The sequence below is a fragment of the Schistocerca gregaria genome, chromosome 8 (assembly GCF_023897955.1).
Source record: "Schistocerca gregaria isolate iqSchGreg1 chromosome 8, iqSchGreg1.2, whole genome shotgun sequence".
NCBI classification, from domain to species: Eukaryota; Metazoa; Arthropoda; class Insecta; order Orthoptera; family Acrididae; genus Schistocerca; species Schistocerca gregaria.
This window is the reverse complement of record NC_064927.1, coordinates 86,364,522-86,370,493: the sequence shown is the minus strand read 5'-3', so window position 1 is coordinate 86,370,493 and position 5,972 is coordinate 86,364,522. Positions and strand designations below refer to the sequence as shown.

Sequence of the window (5,972 nt, the reverse complement as noted above, 5' to 3'; positions counted from 1 at the left end):
TTCTGTGTGGCGTTCGATTGTAACATAAAACCTGTCGATTGTTGCTTAAAATACAGTAGCTTTCGTCTGTTAGAATGTTTACTACAGTATCGTGTAAAAATTCGAAATGAATCAGAAAAGAACTTCTGTCATTTTCTTCATTCACATTTTGTATGAACAACTACAATTTCGAATTTCATAGTTTCAAAGTTGACGAAGACGCTACGAGCAGCCGAATTTGTGTCCTGACACAATTCGCAGGGATACCCCAGGCTAGGAAGTATATTCAATTCCAAAACATATTTATCAATTGCAAAGCGTTGCCACGTTCGCTAGTATTAATGTAAAGAGCAGATATGAATAGAGGGTTTGCAGTCGCTCCTTATGATGGCGTCTTCTTTGCATAACGCACTAATTGTGAATTATGATGACTGCTTTTGAAAAAAATTTAAAGAACTTGCATTGATGCATTAACACTTGTATTCATGCATTAACACTGACTGTTCAAGAGGTATGCGATAATTTTCATCACAACACTCTGCACACTCCCAACGTAAACAAATGCTGTGCAGAATGAGATTTTTACTCTGCAGTGCAGTGTGCGCTGATATGAAACTTCTTAGAGCACTTGCCCGCGAAAGGCAAAGGTCCCTAATTCGAGTCTCGGTCCGGCACACAGTTTTAATCTGCCAGGAAGTTTCAAATGCTGTACAGTTTCGAATCTGACAGGTTGGACACGTAAGGTCTAGGCGAGCTGTCACCTGAAAAAATAAATTGACCTCTTTTTGAAGAGTTTCATTCCCATCACATTTCTCATTACTGCGAATAAAAGTAGTAGTTTATTTCAGCTGGAGAAATCTTGTCTCGGCTCTTACACCATTGCTGTCGAGAGGTCTAGAATGTTCGTGCAAGAATATTGTTGGAACATGCGATATTCCAGAATCACCTTCACCGCAGGAAACGACCAATATATTCAGTTGCTCTGCCTGGAAAATTGGTTCAGATGCTGTAAATAAAAGAAAATTCCACTCAATTCCAGCAGTTTCTGGACAATAAGATACACAGCTCGTTAGCCTTCTTCAGTCTCCCATTCCTTGTTCCAGTCCAAGTTCTTTTTTCTTTCAGGGCTACGTAAACGTCATTCTTTATTACATCTCCATCATTCATAACGATCACAATGGCTAAAGCAGATTTCAATTGTTTTCCACTTCGCCGAACTTACGGAATTCATTCTCCAGTAAAACGAACCATTACTTTTTAATCGGATTTGTGGGCGCGGGAGTTATTAAATTCCGCCTCTTTTGTGTTACAAACGCCATTCACTTTTTCCTCAATAAGTGTTTAATGGCCACTGCCAGTTTCAAATTTAATTTAGCACGGGTATATCTTGAGGTCCAAAACTGTTCTTTTGCACCACCTCTATACAACTCCTGTTTGTAGCAACTATCTTTTTGTTGTTAGTTTGCGCATCCCACAGTGTTTCAAATGCTGTCGTATGTTCGTTGCGTTGTGTCGGCAGTGCGTGTATTTCCCGTGCTTCCCCCTCACGCACTCAGCCCACTGAGATGAGAGCAGCGGCTGCAGTCGAGTGTGTGCCTTTTTGCTCACGCGGTTCTCCCTTGTCGCTCGTTATTGTTTTCACGCTTTGTCGTTATTCGTAATGATCCCTCTAGATCCGAGATGCATTGGATATAATTCACAAATAGTTTAGTGCCTTCCCACAATCATATTCTGCCAGAAACGTTCGAAGAAGCAAAATTTAGATAATTGTCCCAAGTAGATGGACGGAAATGACATTAGAGTTTAATCACCCGGCTATTATGATGGGTTGAGAGAGAGTGTGCAAACAGGTATTGAAACAGGCAGAACTATTGTCGAACATGAAACTGGCCGATATAAGAAACATTATAATGTTGGTTAAACTTTATCGAGTTATAACAGTTTCTTATGTTGAATTCGTATTCAACTGATGAAAAATTTCCCTCTATTTCATTCAAAACTGTTACATCTCTCTGTCGCACTGTTACTGTTTGCACCCATTCTTCCTCAGTAGCCGGTACTTTGCTATTTATGTTGTAGAAGATAATAATTATTGAATCGTGTTTTATATATTAATTTTATGTTTGCTGTCTATTTATGTGTTTTGTTGTTTCTTACTTGGTTCTAAATTATTAGTATCTGCTTGGAGACTCGGTACGTCAATGCAGTTGAGTACAGAATTTTACAAAAAAAAAAAAAAATAAATAAATAAATAAAAAATAAAAAATAAAAAAAAATAAAAATAAAAATAAAGCTTGGTTTATGTCCATAAGACCAACAGGAATGTAAAACTTCCTGGCAGATTAAAATTGTGTGCCCGACCGAGACTCGAACTCGGGACCTTTGCCTTTCGCAGGCAAGGTAGGAGACGAGGTACCGGGCGTGAGTCGTTCTTCGGTAGCTCAGTTGGCAGAGCACTTGCCCCCGAAAGGCAAAGGTCCCGAGTTCGGGTCTCGGTCGGGCACACAGTTTTAATCTGCCAGGAAGTTTCATATCAGCGCACACTCCGCTGCAGAGTGAAAATCTCATTCTGGAAACATCCCCCAGGCTGTGGCTAAGCTATGTCTCCGCAATATCCTTTCTTTCAGGAGTGCGAGTTCTGCATGGTTCGCAGGAGAGCTTCTGTAAAGTTTGGAAGGTAGGAGACGAGGTACTGGCAGAAGTAATGCTGTGGGTACCGGGCGTGAGTCGTGCTGCGGTAGCTCAGTTGGTAGAGCACTTGCCCGCGGAAGACAAAGGTCCCGAGTTCGAGTCTCGGTCGGACACACAGTTTTAATCTGCCAGGAAGTTTCATATCAGCGCACACTCCGCTGCAGAGTGAAAATCTCATTCTGGAAACATCACCCAGGCTGTGGCTAAGCCATGTCTCCGCAATATCCTTTCTTTCAGGAGTGCTAGTTCTGCTTGGTTCGCAGGAGAGCTTCTGTAAAGTTTGGAAGGTAGGACACGAGGTACTGGCAGAAATAAAGCTGTGGGTACCGGGCGTGAGTCGTGGTTCGGTAGCTCAGTTGGTAGAGCACTTGCCCGCGAAAGGCAAAGGTCCCGAGTTCGAGTCTCGGTCGGGCACACAGTTTCAATCTGCCAGGAAGTTTCATATCAGCGAACACTCCGAAGCAGAGTGAAAATCTCATTCTGGACGGGTAAGAAGGACACGAGAGCCAATGTTAATGGTTAGTGTTGTTGCCAGGCCAGGTAGGGAATGTAAGAGACACGAAGAGCGTCAGATACCAGGCGATCACTGTGAAAGGCATAGAAGTCATCATCATTTTAGACTGATTATGCCTTTCAGCGTTCAGTCTGGAGCATAGCCCCCTTATAAAATTCCTCCACGATCCCCTGTTCAGTGCTAACATTGGTGCCTCTTCTGATGTTAAACCTATTACTTCAAAATCATTATTAACCGAACCCAGGTACCTTCTCCTTGGTCTGCCCCAACTCCTCCTATCCTCTGCTGCTGAACCCATGTGTCTCTTGGGTAACCTTGCTTCTCCCATGCGTGTAACATGACCCCACCATCTAAGCCTGTTCACCCTGACTGCTACATCTATAGTCCATTCCCAGTTTTTCTTTGAGTTCCTCGTTGTGGACACCCTCCTGCCATTGTTCCCTAGTACCTGCATTAATCCTACTACTTTCATATCCGTAACCTCAACCTTGTTGATAAGGTAACCTGAATCCACCCAGCTTTCGCTCCCATACAACGAAGTTGGTCAAAAGATTGAACGGTGCACAGATAACTTAGTCTTGGTACTGACTTCCTTCTTGGAGAAGAGAGTAGATCGTAGCTGAGCGCTCACTGCATTAGCTTTGCTACACCTCGCTTCCATTTCTTTCACTATGTTTCCATCCTGTGAGAATATGCATCCTAAGTACTTGAAACCGTCCACCTGTTCTAACTTTGTTCCTCCTATTTGGCACGCAATCCGTTTATATTTCTTTCCCACTGACATTACTTTCGTTTTGGAGATGCTAACCTCCATACCATAGTCTTTAGACAAATTATTGAGATAGCACGTCTTTTTTAATTTCAAAACGGTATTTAATTAAAAAAACAAGCCTCGTAAAAAGGGTTTTTATATTCACTCTCTTTTTTTTCGGCGCTGCCTACCAGCCGCCATGCTGTGCCTGTGTTCCATTAAGGCGCAGGACAGCACGCCAGCACCCGGTGGGGAATTTGCAGGCGCAGGTTCTATAGTTGTCTGCGGCCAGTGCTGCGGCTCCATCTACATCTACAATTATACTCCGCAAGCCGCCCAACGATGTGTAGCGGAGGGCACTTTACGTGCCACTGTCATTACCTCCATTTCCTGTTCGAGTCGCGTATGGTTCGCGGGATGAACGACTGACGGAAAGCCTCCGCGTGCGCTCGAATCTCTCTAATTTTACATTCGTGATCTCCTCTGGAGGTGTTAGTAGGGGGAAGCAATATATTCTATAACTCATCCAGAAACGCACCCTCTCGAAATCTGGACAGCAAGCTACACCGTGATGCAGAGCGCATCTCTTGCAGAGTCTGCCACTTGAGTTTGCTAAACATCTCCGTAACGCTATCACGGTTACCAAATAATCCTGTGACGAAACGCGCCGCTCTTCTTTGCATCTTCTCTATCTCCTCTGTCAACCCGACCTGGTACGGATCCCACACTGATGAGCAATACTCAAGTATAGGTCGAACGAGTGTTTTGTAAGCCACCTCCTTTGTTGATGGACTACATTTTCTGAGGACTCTCGCACCCGCCTTACCAACAATTAATTTTATATGATCATTCCACTTCAAATCGTTCCGCACACATACTCCCAGATATTTTACAGAAGAAACTGCAACCAGTGTTTGTTCCTCTATCATACAATCATACAATAAAGGATCCTTCTTTCTATGTATTTGCAATACATTACATTACCAGTTGCCACTCTCTGCACGAAGTGCCTATCCGCTGCAGATCTTCCTGCATTTCGCTGCAATTTTCTAATGCTGCAACTTCTCTGTATACTACAGCATCATCCTCGAAAAGCCGCACGGAACTCCATCGTAGGGGTGGCCAGCAGCCGCTGCGTCGCTACAACCGGCCGTGGCTACAGACACCTGTCAGCGCTCTCTCTAGTGAAATCGCGCTTAGGCTCAGCACCAGAAATCAGAATACCCTGTTTTCGAATGTCAATATGGTGTGTAGACAGAAGAGCCAACAGTGACATGAAGGATAGCCCGAGAGGTTGTCGCAGCACACAGCCGCAAGGCTGTACCAGTACTGTCCAGCCACCCTGCTCCCAACTTACACAGCTCGCAAATGGGCTAGTCCATTCACGGAGGAGTAGCCTGTCCCTCAGGCAGGCACGAACGCAACTCGCAGAGTCCAAGTTCAGTCCACAGACGGACGGCAGCAACAGACTCCGAGGTGCCAGCAGTTGTAGAAACTTCATTGTATTTAGCAGGGCATCCTGCAGCTACTAGAGCTCACCTTCCAGCATTTCTTTGCTAACGCCTCTGTTACTGTTGTCCTTATTTCGTTTCTTGTTGCTTGCAGGTAGCTCCAGACAAGTTTTTCCTGTAACCCTCAGACCGGCCTCATCTGAAGGTAAGAATGGTGTACACCATTTCACGTATTTAGTTGTGTTCTTCTGAGAGTTAATTCTTAATCTACGCTTTGTAAGTAAATATGCATGTATTTATCGTCGGTAATTTAATCACAACTGGAGTTAAAGACCAGACTGTGCCACAAGTTAGCAGCTGCACTTTGGAGAAGGACGGAACACAGTTTATGATGTATCAGTCACAGATATGGCGCTATTTTACCGCTCGATTATACTATCCCATTTGAACACAGCTCAAACCAAGACACCTCGGAGCCATTTGGTAATGTCTTAACAGTAAGGCTCGTAGGGCAGCGCTTTAGAGGCATAACCTACTTTTTACCCACATGAGAGAGGAGTCTATCTAAATCTTCACTCTGCAAACC

General features: G+C 44.1%; 1 non-coding gene across 1 annotated transcript; it reads left to right on the top strand.

Annotated features, from left to right (window-relative positions):
* The first annotated feature begins 3,011 nt into the window (after positions 1 to 3,011).
* Positions 3,012 to 3,086, top strand: Trnas-cga (transfer RNA serine (anticodon CGA)). The gene has a single exon. It is a non-coding gene; the product is annotated as a tRNA-Ser (tRNA).
* Positions 3,087 to 5,972: the final 2,886 nt, after the last annotated feature.